The sequence below is a fragment of the Canis lupus genome, chromosome 13 (assembly GCF_048164855.1).
Source record: "Canis lupus baileyi chromosome 13, mCanLup2.hap1, whole genome shotgun sequence".
Taxonomy (NCBI): Eukaryota; Metazoa; Chordata; class Mammalia; order Carnivora; family Canidae; genus Canis; species Canis lupus.
The window spans coordinates 50,114,982-50,129,128 of NC_132850.1; the positions used below are offsets into that span (position 1 = coordinate 50,114,982).

General features: G+C 35.3%; 1 protein-coding gene across 12 annotated transcripts in view; it reads right to left on the minus strand.

Moving 5' to 3' along the window:
- LRBA (LPS responsive beige-like anchor protein) overlaps positions 1-14,147 on the minus strand; it is a 740,528-nt gene that overhangs the window by 551,136 nt on the left and 175,245 nt on the right. The window lies entirely within an intron of this gene.

The following is a 14,147-nucleotide window of genomic DNA, read 5'->3' on the forward strand; positions in this document are numbered from 1 at the left end:
CTTAATGCTAACAAGTAGCAAAGCACTAAGCCACAATAAGAACATCCCTACTTAGCCTATTTTTAAACACATATGAAAAGAACACTGTACTGACCTCTGTAACTTGTACCAGGATCTAAACATATACCATTGTGTATCTAAATATATACTTTGTGAATGGTTTGTGCACTAAATAATACATTGTTCAACTGCAATGAAAACCCATTTCCCCATGATTTATCCTCTTCAGGGAATTAAAAAATCAATTATGTCCACTATTATAGCAGTTTTCCATATATTTAGTAAAAATATTTCTTACTAAGCTAATACATGAAATGAAATGGAAAAAAAAAAAAAAAAGAATCCAACCATCCCCAAAGGTCAACCACTATTTTCAAAGTCTAAACTGGTCAAAATAACTATAACCTGAAAGTTCCAAGTCATTCATCCATCCATCCATCCATCCATCCATCCATCCATCCCACTTCCATGTGAGTGACTACTATGTAACTGGCAGTGTGAACATCTTATATTATTAGTCTTATTAGTCTTATTATTAGTCTTGATAATTTTCTTATCAAGGATTACTTTAGGGACCATTATGTGATTGCCACTGGTGTTATAACAGGAAGTGTTAAAAAAAAAAAAAGAAGTGTAATGCATGCAGAAACTATAGGCATAATTAATAGTTTATCAATGCTAGAACTGTTTGTTCCTGTAGCCTACATTATTATAATATATATGGTAAATTGAACCTTTAGTCAACAAAGCTTTATTGAACCCTAGTATGGGAGGATGGTAATAAATGACAACAAAAGATAATTTGTGCACAAAGGTCTATATGCCTCTTTGAATCATAGGCATGTACACGCATGGGTAAAAGGCAAACAAATGTATAAATAATGCATTATGCAAACATTTTTTCTATAGCTTATTTACTAGCCCTTACTCGGAGTATTTACAGTATGCTCATGCCCATAATGAGATACAGCTCAAAATAAAAATGTTTAGGAAATAAACATTTTCCTAATTGTATACATTTGGGAAACTTTTTTTTTAAGATTTTATTTATTTATTCATGAGACACACAGAGAGACAGAGAGGCAGAGGCACAGACAGAGGGAGAAGGAGGCTCCATGTAGGGAGCCCGATGTAGGACTTGATCCCGTGACCCTGGGATCACGCCCTGAGCCGAAGGCAGACGCTCAACCGCTGAGCCACCCAGGCATCCCAGGAAACTTTTTTTTAAATATTTCAAAATGAAATGCATATGCTCCACATTAAAGAGTAAAATAGCACAGTAAACATCAACAAAATATCAATATCTTTTATAACCAGAAAGCAAATATTTTCTTGAACCAAGTTGGTTGGTTGGTTGTTTTTTATCAAGGCTCTACACCCAGTGTGAGGCTTGAACTCACAACCCTGAGATTAACAGTCACACGCTCTACCAGAACTAAATTATTTTAATTGACCAATTCCTCAGTACTTATTCAGCAAAACTGACTGAATATCCAAACATGCCAAGCACTGTGTGATAAAACAACACAATGTCCCTGCCTTCATGGAACTTCTATTCTAATGAAAGAACCTGAAAATAAACATACAAAAAATAAGATAATGTCAAGTAATAGTAAGAACTTTGAAAAGGAATAAAGAGAGTAACTGAAGATGACAGTCTACGTGGGAGGGTGTGTTTAACCAGAATAACTGAGGAAGGTCTCTAAGGATATTACACTGAATAGAAGTAAGAATAAAGTGAGAGAGCAACTTATATGAATATCAAAAGGAAAAGAATTCAGGAAGGAGGAAAAACAAATGCAAAATTCCTGGTAGCCAAAATGGCTTGATATGTTTGAGGAACAATAAACCAGTAGAAAGAGAACTATACATGATAAGGTCACAGAGGTAGACATTGGCAAGATTATGGTTATAGAGAATTGTAGACTATATTAAAGACTTTGAATTTTATTCTGAGTGTAAGAGAGCCATTCAAAAATCTTGAGTAAAAGGAAGACATGATCTGATTTCTTAACGTCATTTAGTCTATTTGGAAAACTGACTTTATGGGAGATCATTTCTACACTGATATGGTTATTATTGTCTAAGAAAGGCAAGTATCATACTACCAAACCTCACAGTAATTTTGAAAATAGGATGATCCTTTATTTCAACAACAGTGTATAAGTTTAGTTTTCAATAATAATTTGCTTTTATTTTTTCCAAATTAAGAATTTTTAAATTTTTATTATAAAATATATCAATAAATATGAATATATATAAATTTATATATTCAAATTAAAGAATAATCTTTTTAAAAACTATACACCTACTACCCATTTCAAGAAATGGAACAGGGTGGCACTTGGCATGAATAAGGTATAGGAAGTAGACTACTTTGTATTTTCCAATTCTCACCACAGTCTACCTCTACTCTCAGAAGTAGATCAAAAGCAGACCACTTTTTCAAGGAGTAAAGTAAGAATGTTCAAGTAACCCAGGTAGCAGGATGAGAAGAGACAGCACAAACTGAATCAGTGCATGGCCAAGCGAAGTAGTTGCAAGAACATGGGCCCATCGCATAGACAAAATTTGTTTTCATGTTTTTTTAAAAAAATGTCATAAAGGTAGCTGGCATTTCATTAACAATAGCTTCCCTCTATATCTGTCTCTGAAGTAAAACTGCTCCAATTTAGAAGGACTAACATGTCTACTACACAGCTGCCATTGTGGGATCTCCTTTTACCATTTTCCTGGAGATTCCTTCTTATATCTCTTCTATGTTGCCTCTCCTTTTTCTTATGTCCCATATCTTTCTCTTGTTTCATTCTCTCCTTTTGGTGTTGTGTGTCCTCTAGTACCTTCTTGAAAAAGGGTATATATAAACTAAATTTTTGAGATCTGAAACATGAATTTTACTTCATACATGGTTAATAGATTGATTATAAAACCTATTTGAAAGCATTTAACCTTAGAATTTGAAAAGAATTTCTTCATTGCTTATTTCTGTGCTTATTGTTGGGAAGTCTGAGACTATTCTGAGTCCTGATCCTTTATATGACCTATTTTGTTCCCTGTCAAATCTTATAAAAATATCTTTGCTCCTAGTATTTTCAAATTTCACAATGATTCTCAACATAGGTCTATCTTCATCCACTGTATTAAATTTCTACTGGGCCCTTCCAATCTAGCAATAATATCCCTGGTTCTGGGAAATTTTCTTGAATCAATTAATTTATACCTTTGTCCCCTTTTTTCCACCTATTCTGACTTGCTGTGATTAATATCTCTTGATGGTACACTGAATAGTCCTCTAATTTTCTTTCCATTTCTCTATTTTCCATGGTTTTGTCTTTTGGTTCTACTACTGGGAGATTTCCTCAACTAACCCTTGAACATGTTTTTCATTTCTCCTATGTGACTCTGGGCTAGTCATGACTTTCCTGCGGCACATATTTTTCCTCTCTAAAGTGAGTATAAGGTATCACAATCCCAGTGTTTGAGTCATATTACAAAGCTGTAGTGATCAAAACAGTACAGTACTGGCACAAAAGTAGACACAGAGATCAATGGAATAGAATCGAAAATTAAGAGGTGAACCTACAACTATATGGTCAATTAATCTTTGACAAAGCAGGCAAGAATATCCAATGGGGGAAAAATGTCTCTTCAACAAACAGTGTTCGGGAAACTAGAGAGCAACATGCAAAAGAATGAAACTGGACCACTTTCTTATACCAAACACAAAAATAAATTCAAAATGGATTAAAGACCTAAATGTAAGACCTAAAACCATAAAAATCCTAGAGGAGAACACATACGTTGTCTGACACTAGCTATAGCACTTCTTTCTAGATATGTCTACTGAAGCAAGGGAAACAAAAGAAAAAATAAACTATTGGGACTTCATCAAAATAAAAAGCTTCTACAAAGCAAAGGAAACAATCAATAAAACTAAAAGGCAACCTACAAAATGGGAGAAGATATTTGCAAATGACATATCAGATAAAGGGTTAGCACCCAAAACATATAAAGAACTTATACAACTCAACAATCAAAAAAATAATCCATTTAAAAAATGGGCAGAAGACATGAATAGACATTTCTCCAAAGATGATGCAGAAATGACTAATAGACACATGAAAAGATGCTCAAAATCTCATCATGGAAATATATATCAAAACTACAAAGAGACGGGTGCCTGGGCAGCTCAGTCAGTTAAGCAGCTGCCTTTGGCTCAGGTTAAGATCACAGGGTCCTTGGATTGAGCACCATGTCATGGTTTCCTGCTAGTCTGCTGCTCCCTTTGCCCCCCTACTCATGCTCATTCTCTCAAATAAATAAAATCTTTTTTAAAAATTAAAAACTACAATGAGATATTACCTCACACCTGTCAGAATAACTAAACCACACAGGAAACAACAGGTGTTGGCAAGAATTTTAACAAAGGGGAACCCTTTTATACTGTTAGTTGCAATACAAACTAGTATATAGCCTCCTTTGGAAAACCATATGGATGTTCCTCACATAGAACCACCCTATGGTCCAGCAATTGCATTGTAAAGGTATTTACCTAAAGAATACAGAAATACTAACTCAAAAGGATACAGGCAGCAGGTGTTTATAGCAACATTATCTAGAATGGGTAAACTATGGAAAGAGCCCAAGTGTCCATCAACTGATGAATGCATAAAAATGTGGTATATATTACAATGGAATACTACTCAGCCATAAAAAGAATAAAATCTTGCAATTTACAACAACGTGGATACCATTAGAGACTACTTAGGGAAATAAGTCAGAGAAAGACAAACATATGATTTTACTCACATAGATTTTAAGGGAAAAAAAACAAAAGGAAAATAAAGAGGCAAACCAAGAAACAGACTCTCCTATTTTTTTTTTAAAGATTTTATTTATTCATGAGAGACAGAGAGAAAGAGAGGCAGAGACATAGGCAGAGGAAGAAGCAGGCTCCATGCAGGGAGCCCGACGTGGGACTCGATCCTGAGACTCCAGGATCACGCCCTAGGCTGAAGGCAGGCGCTTCCACTGAGCCACCCAGGCATCCCAAGACTCTCTTATTTTTATAAAGATTTTATTTACTTATTTATTTGAGAGTGAGAGAGAATGAGTGGGGGAGGGCCAAAGGGAGAGGAACAAGCAGACTCCCCATTGAAAAGAAAGCCCTGCCTAAGGCTCAATCCCAGGACCCCAGGATCATGATCGGAGAAGAAAGACATTTACCCAAGCCCCAAAACAGGTTAAAAAGGTGATAGGGACTAAGGAATACACTTGTGATGAGCACTAGATGGTCATCCAGTGAGCAACACTTCCACAGGGGAGTGCTGAATCACTATATTGTACACCTGAAACTAATATTACACTGTACGTTAACTAATTTGAATTTAAATAAAAACTTTAAAAAAAGCAAATAGAGGTTTCAGCATTACAGACTTAAAAACAAATAAGACTGTAGCTCCCAAATAAAAGATATTAAGGGCAAAAATAAAAATAAATTCAAAATATAGAATTTCTTATATACAAAATGCCGAAAGATTTTTTTAATGTAAGGATCAACCTTGTAGAAAATAAAACGGGCATATCCTGGGGAGAAAGGTAGTATATGCATGAACCACCAAAGATAAATACACAATAATAGGCTGGGAAATTTTCTAAAGCCCATTCTCAGAGTCAGTAGCTAGAAAAGACAGTTTTTTGCAATAAGTTTGGAAAAAGACCCAAAAGTTGGTCTCATTACAGTCAAACAATGGGCCTAAATGTTGACTGGTATACTGTTCTAAATGTATGCTATTTCCACTGCTTTGCTGGTCACCAAGGTATAAAAAGATCTACCAGCAATCATGCTGTTGAAACAGATGTGCATCTAGCAAATTGCCCTATATAAAAAGTCATGTTCTTTCAGTCAAAATTTATTACAATATTACAGGTTAGCAGCAGTCACAAGATGGGCTGCCTAAAAACAGAAGAGTATTCTATTCTCAGGAAATATAAATAACTCAAGACAAATGAATATCCAAGTAAGTCAGAATATGTCAGGATGATCACAGACATGTGAATATAACTTTGCATCAATTAAATATTAAAAAAGAAAGATAGGAGAGAGGCATTAATTGAAAACAATCATTAATGTCTTACTAGTGTTGAATATATTCTAAGTTAGTATCCCAAAGTACCAAGTTATACAGACTGAGAGAACCACTGTAAACATCTGGAAAAACACATAAAAATCAACAAAGTGGAGGTATCAAAATGTAAATAAACAATAAAACTTTTAATGATTAAAACTAAAAATAAACCCAGGAGCACCTTAGTTAAGCATCCAACTCTTGATTTCGGCTCAGGTCATTAACCCGACATACTGGGAAGGAGCCCTCCCTGCTTCAGGTTCTGCACTCAGCAGGGGTTTCCTTAGATTCTCCCTCTCCCTCTTCCTTTGCACCTCCTCCTGCTTGCGCCTCCCCCTGCTTGCATGTGTGAGAGACACTTAACTATGGGAAACAAACTGAGGGTTGCTGGAGGGGAGAGGGTAACTGGGTGAAAGGCATTACTGAGGGCAAGTGATGTGATGAGCACTGGGAGTTATATGCAACTGATAAATTACTGAACTCTACATCTAAAACAAATTATGCAGTATACGTTGGCTGACTGAACTTTTAAAATATTAAAAATAAATTCAAATAACAAATAAGCTGAAATTTGGATAATTAGAGTAAGGATAAAGTTTCATCCTATGGCAAGCCCAACAGTGATATTCCTTAATGGGGGGGATGGGCACTGCTGCCCAACATAGGGGCATATGTATGTTCAACTAACATACATATTACAAAAGAAAGTTACTGTAATCCATCCCAAAACTAAGTATTTTCTTATACTGAGAATTGTTTTAAATAATAAAGGAAACAGACTGAAAAGTTAAACCTACATTACTGCCTCTATGAAACCCATTCAGTGTATTAAAACAGTACAGTAAAATACCAAACCCTATGACTATCTTTACCCAACATATCTTTGAGATGAATGTCAATTGTCATCTTAAAATGATACACAACAACAGGAATTTAATGGAAATTTTGAAACCTACACAAATATATATAAGTAATTATATATTTTGAGTTATTTGGTAACAGGCATAAACTTAGAAAAAATTTGCAAAATGAAAACAGTCCTGAACAAAAGCATTCACAGTCTTATATTAATGCTTTTAAGGTTACTAACATAGTGGTCTCAGCTAAACGAAACTCTGATACCTCACTGTATCCATAGTACATAGAGGAGTACCCCATCACCCTTAACCCAGGTTTCACTTCCCAGTTTCAGTTACCCATGGTCAACTGTAGTCTAAAAATATTAAATGGGAAATTTCAGAAATAAACAATTCATGGTATTCAAATTCTGTGCCCTTCTGAGTAGCATCATATACCATCCCACTCGGGATATGAATCATCCCTTGGTCTGGCATGTCCACGTTATATGCACTGCCCACTAGCCACTCATAGCCATCTCAGTTATCAGATCTAATGTCATAGTACATGTGTTCAAGTGACCCTTATTTCATTTAATAATGGTTCCAAAGCACAAGATTTGTGATGCTGGCAACTCATATATGCCAAAGAAAAGCCATAAAATTCTTCTTAAGTAAAAAAGTAGAAGTTTTCAACTTATTAAAAGGAAAAGAAAAAACTAATATGCTGAGGTTGCTAAGATCTACAGTAAGAATCTACTATCTGTGCAATTATGATGCGGGGGGAAAATGTGCTAGTTTTGCTGTCCCACCTCAGGCTACAAAAGCTATGGCCATTGTGTGGCTCAGTCAGTAGAGCATGTGATTCTTGATATCAGGGTCTTGAGTTCAAGTGCCATGATGGGTGTAGAGATTAAAAAATAAAATAGAGTGGCTGGAAACTTAAAAACAAACAAATAAATAAATAAATAATTTTAAGAAAAAAAAATTTTTTTAAAGGGAAAGGACACCAGCCAATGCAAGTCTTCAACTGCAGTGAAACTGGGTTCTTCTAGAAGATGTCCAAAAGCACCTACATTCATAAAAATGCAAAGGAGGCATCAGGGCATAAGACATGGGAGCACAGATTAACACTGGTACTATGTGGCAACATTCCAGGGCATATAATGAAGTCAGACATAGTGTACAGAGTTAAGAACTCACATGCTCTCAAAAATAAAAACGAAAATTATCTGCCCATGTTTTGACAACATAATCAAAAACCATGGGTGTCAACCATCTTGTTAATGAAATGGCTTTACCAATGCTTCAACCCAGAAGTGAAAAAAATACTTGGAAGAAGAAGGATTAGAATTTAAAGTCAAGACAATGCACCTGACCACCTTGAAACCTGAATTTTGGTATGATAATGAAAATGTTAAGGTTACATTTTTACCTCTAAATATAACCTCATTGCTTCAGTCCCTTGACCAGGGACATCATTTGGTTTGTTAGGGCCACATCCATCCATCTGGTATCTGATTACATTTCATCAGCAACTGATGAAGACCCTAATCTGGACATAATACAATGCTGGAAATCATTCATTATTCCTGATGCAATGACACTCATCAAAGCTTCAGTGGATGAATTAAAACCTGCAGAACTGCAAATGCCTGCTAGAACTTATGAAGTCATGAATGATTTTAAGGGCTTCCCAGGATTGATGGAGAAGTGAGGAAAATCATTCATTCAGCAAGTGGAGAGGATTGGCTGAAATGATGAAAGCCACTGAGAAGTGCTAACAAATGAGGAATTGGAAAAACTTGTTGAATCATCTACAGAGGTAGAAGTAGAAATGGAAGCAGAACCAGCAATGTGAACATACAGAAACTTGCCTAAGTATTTCAAATGACACAAACACAGAAGGATAAAATTATGAAATATGATCCTCAGAAGGAATGGAGCATTTAAGTCACACATCTGATCACCAAAGGATTACAACTTCTGCAACACTTAGATGCATTAAAGTCAACAACTTCCCATTACAATGTTCTTCCAAAAGGTTTTTTTTGCAAAAACCAATCTTCCAACGATCAAGGATCCCCAAACATTGACATAGTGTGCTCCTGACTTCCAACCACCAACGTGGCTATGGCTCAATGATCCAGGATCACCTGCAGCAGATTGTTCTCCTTCTGATGTACTGTCACAAGGTCAACAGAAGCCCTAAAACTATATCACAATGCCTTCATCTATATACCTCACTTCATCTCATCACATAGGCATCTTATCATCTCACATCAGCACAGGAAGACGAAAAAGGAGTACAGTAGATATTTTGAGAAAGACCATGTTCACATAACTTTTATTACATATACTGTTATACTTGTTCTATTTTATAATTAAATATTGTTTTTAATCTCCTAGGGTGCCTAATTTATAAATAAAACTTTATCATAGGTATATATGTATAGGAAAAAACACATTCATACAGAGTTTGGTACTATACATAGTTAAAGACATCCACTGGGGGTCTTGAAACACAAATATTCCCTAAGGATAAGGGGGAACTAGTGTAGCACATTATATAGAACTGACCTCTCTACTGGTCAAAATCAATTATGAGGAATTTGTTGTACTTCTATTGCCTTATTCAGAAAGAATACAAGACACATATTTTTGTTATCACAAATTATCTTGTACAGATCTGTTTTCATGATGCTCTTGCTAGTATTCACTTATTATAACTTAAGTACACCTAAATTGACTATCAGCACAATCTTTCAACCATTTGATATGAGACTTTTCATTCTAAAGGTGAAGTGTAATTCTGTGTAATATATTTCTTTGTCATATTCCATCTATATTCATGACCAGCAGACAAACTTTCAACTAGCCATTTAAAAAGATAGATTAGGGGCACGTGGCTGGCTCAGTCTCCTGATCTCAGGGTTGTAAGTCCAAGCCTCACATTGGGTACAGAGATTATTTAAATAAGTAAACTTTTTAAAAAATTTATAAGTAATTAAAAAATAGGTTAAAAGATATCATTTAATATTAAAATTTCAAGAGCAAATGATGGTTTATATAATGCACATTTCAGGAGCACCGAAGTGGCTCAGTAGGTTATACATCAGATTCTTGATCTCAGCTCAAGTGTTGATCTCAGCTCAGGTGTTGATCTCAGTCAGGGTTCAAGACTCATCATGCTGGGCTCCACACGGAGTGTAGAGTCTTCTTTAAAAAAATAGCAATGACAATATACATTTCAATTCAAAGCAATGTACATTTTCTAAAGTACATCCTGAAGGTGCCACAGTGTATATCTTTATTACAGATTTGTAGTCAAATCTGTTCTAAGTAGTGCTATGTATTTCCTAAGCAAACCAACTTGTTTACTCTTTCTTCTATAAAATACTTTCTTCTATAAATACTAGAAATTCTAATTCTGAATTTGATTTTGAAATTTCTCTTTAATTTACTCCAATACTCTAAAAGCTAAATGGCAACTAAGCAATTATCACTGCTGTTATCTTTTTTGATACTGTTTTTCCTAAAGGTATTTGTGACTGATAATTCCTAATTAATTACCAGATATTGTTCTAAATTACCCAGCTAAAAGACTAGTCATTAATCTTCACAATCATTTGATAGTTAATCTATAGCTATTTGTAATGTTTGGAAAGCACTTATATAAACTACTAAAGTTAAAGATACTCATGAGCTAATAAATACAACATTTATTTTGCCATTACTTTCAGCTTAATTAGCTTTCAAATTTACTAAATTTAGTAATTAGGAGATAAAATATAAATAGAAAACATCAAGAGATTAACATTATTAATCCATATATTTTAAAAATGTTTATATACTAATTAGGAGATAAAAGATGAATATAAAACATCAAGAGATTAACATTAATCCACATATTTAAAAAATATATTTATATACTTATTTATATATTTAATCCACATATAAAAAATGGAGACTTTTAAATGTTAGGCAAAGTTTGGGAACTGGCTTTCTTTTTCAAGCAAATGCATCTTTTCACTGTATGTCATTTCCTATGGAAAAATATCAGCTGAGTATGACACACTAACTTTCTCATTCTTAGGTTGCCAACATTTCATAGTTGATAAATAAGAGAGCTTTAAAAATAACTGAATCTTCCTATATAGGATATCAATCAGCATAGCTCAAAATGATCACTCCACACAGCAGATCTTTTATAGAGGTTCTAATCCCACAGCCTGCAACAACAATGGTATAAGGTAACAGATACAATAGTCAAGTTATTAATATTTATAATGTTGTAAATGCATCTTGGTTAGAAATCTGAATATTCTGGTTAAACCTAATTTCTTAAATGCTACCTTAATACAATCTTAATGGAGGAGTACCAAACATAAGACCTAGGCTATCCTAAGAAAAGTACTTAAGAGAATTCATTATTTAAAAAAAAAAAATTTTTTTTTAAATTTTTTTATTTATTTATGATAGTCACAGAGAGAGAGAGAGAGGCAGAGACAAAGGCAGAGGGAGAAGCAGGCTCCATGCACCGGGAGCCCGATGTGGGATTCGATCCCGGGTCTCCAGGATCGCGCCCTGGGCCAAAGGCAGGCGCCAAACCGCTGCGCCACCCAGGGATCCCCAAAAAAAATTTTTTTAAGTAGTTCCACATCCAGCAATGAGCCCAACTTGAGGCTTAAACTCATGACCCTGATATTGAGACCTGAGCTGTAATCAAAAGTCAGACCAGTCTGTCTGCTGGTCACAAATATAAATGTAATATGACACCTAACTGAGCCACCTAGTCATCCCATAAAAAGAAATATTTTAAGTTTCGTAACAAAGAGAAATAATCCTATGAGGAACACAAGCCCAATACATAATATGCACTATATATTCATCACATAATAAATTTAAAAGCAGGGATCCCTGGGTGGTGCAGCGGTTTGGCGCCTGCCTTTGGCCCAGGGCGCGATCCTGGAGACCCGGGATCGAATCCCACATCGGGCTCCCGGTGCATGGAGCCTGCTTCTCCCTCTGCCTGTGTCTCTGCCTCTCTCTCTTTCTCTCTCTGTGACTATCATAAATAAATAAAAATTTAAAAAAAATAAAATAAAATAAATTTAAAAGCATTGTTTGAATAGCATATTTTGATAGGATTCATAATGCACTACTGTAAAATATGGCACATTGGCATATTGATTATTTTAAGATGAAGGAATCTGAGAAGAAGGTAGAAGGGGAACTCTCTAACCTCTCCATTCTCCCCTGAAGTAGATCATAGGAACAGGAGGTGCTAGAACTCTCTGATCTTCCCCCATCCTCCCCCCTCTTCTAGCCTTTCATGTGAGAGGTACCCTCCCTAAACCCCAGAGGAAAGGAGCATTCCTTATGCTAAAAAGAATCCAAATGAATAGGTCTTGCTAATTTCCCTCCAGTTTACTACCCTTAGTTCATACCCTCTCTGTCCTATCACGTTATTCCATGACTTTCCACTCTTCATCAAACCACTACAAAAACACTCAGGCTTAACCCTTTCTTTGAGTCTTTTATGTTCTTATAAAGGCTTCCATGTAACATAAAACATTAAATAAACACATACACTTTTTTTCTGTGAATCTCTATTTGTCATTTTAATTTTCAGGCCCAGACAGGGACCCTTAGAGAGTCAAGTAAGAGCTTTTCCTCCCCGACAATTCACATGATTTTTTTTTTTTTTTTTTTTTTTTTTTATTTCATGAGAGACACACAGAGAAGCGCAGATACACAGGCAGAGGGAGAAGCAGCCTCCACGCAGGGTGCCCGACAAGGGACTCGATCTTGGATCTCCAGGATCATGCCCCGGGCTGAAGGCAGTGTTAAACCGCTGAGCCACCCAAGCTGCCTAATTCACATGATTCAAATAGAAAACAGTATGTAGGGGCGCCTTGATGGTGTAGTCAATTGAGCCTCTGACTCTTAGTTTCATCTCAGATTGTGATCTCAAGGTTGTGAGACTGAGACTCTTGACAAACTCTGCACTAAGTGCAGTTCAAATTTTCTCTCCCTTTCCCTCTGCCCTCCCACTCATGCTCTCTAATAAATCAACCAATCTTTAAAAAAAAAAAGTATGTAATATAAGTTTCCCTCCTACCACACTGGTCCTTACCTGCACAATTCCCCCAACAATCAGTTCACCAGTTATTAAATGGTACTGGTACCAATTGGTATCACCAGTACCTTCTCAGAGTATTTTCTTGCATATACACACAAACATAAATTCTCATTTTCCTACTGGTTTTACTAATATGCACTATACACTGTTCCACACTTTCTTTTATCACTTATATCTTGGTGAACTATCTCAAGATAGTTTTAATTTGCAGTCCTTACAGATGGGTAAGTTGAGCCTTTTTTACGTACTTAAAGTAATTTTTTTGAGAGAGAAAGACAGTGTGCACACTGGGATGGGGACAGAGGAAGACAGAGAGAGAGAATCCACACCTAGTGCAGAGCCTGACTCTTGATCTCACAACCTCATGCCCTGAGCCGAAATCAAGACTTGGGACACTTAACCAACTGAACCATCCAAGTGTCCCTTTAGTAATTTTTTAGTAATTTTTTTTTACCTTAGTTTTCTATGGTTTGATCATGTCTTTTGTCCATTTTTGTATTGGGCTTTCTTTTCTAGATTTTTCTAGGAAGACCTTATATGTTATTAATGTTACCTTTGTTGTGGTTCTAAATAATTTTTTCCAATTTGTCATATGCCTTTTGACCTTGCTAATGGTATTCAGTTTTTTGATCACAAAGATTTTTGCTTGTTTTAATGCTATAAAACTCTTAGTCTTTCTCTTCTCTTAGTACTTTCTGAATGTCTATAAATATACTATATTAACACATGGAAACAATGTAAAACTTAAAAGAAATTTATTTATAAAAGAATAGATATACCCTCAAGCTTCCTCAAAGTATGAGAATTTCAATGTAAATCTATGGTTGCTCCCCTGTTCCACACTGGCTTAAAAATACACATTTAGTAAATGCCAAGTTTGGTTCATTTTGGTAGGCAATACCAGATATATTTTTAAATACTTGTAGCAATAGCTGAGATATACAGAATGCTTACTGTATATTGTTTTCAGTATTTGGCATACATTGACACAGAAATCTTCAGAGCAATTCTAAAAGTAGGCAGTATTATCCTCATTTA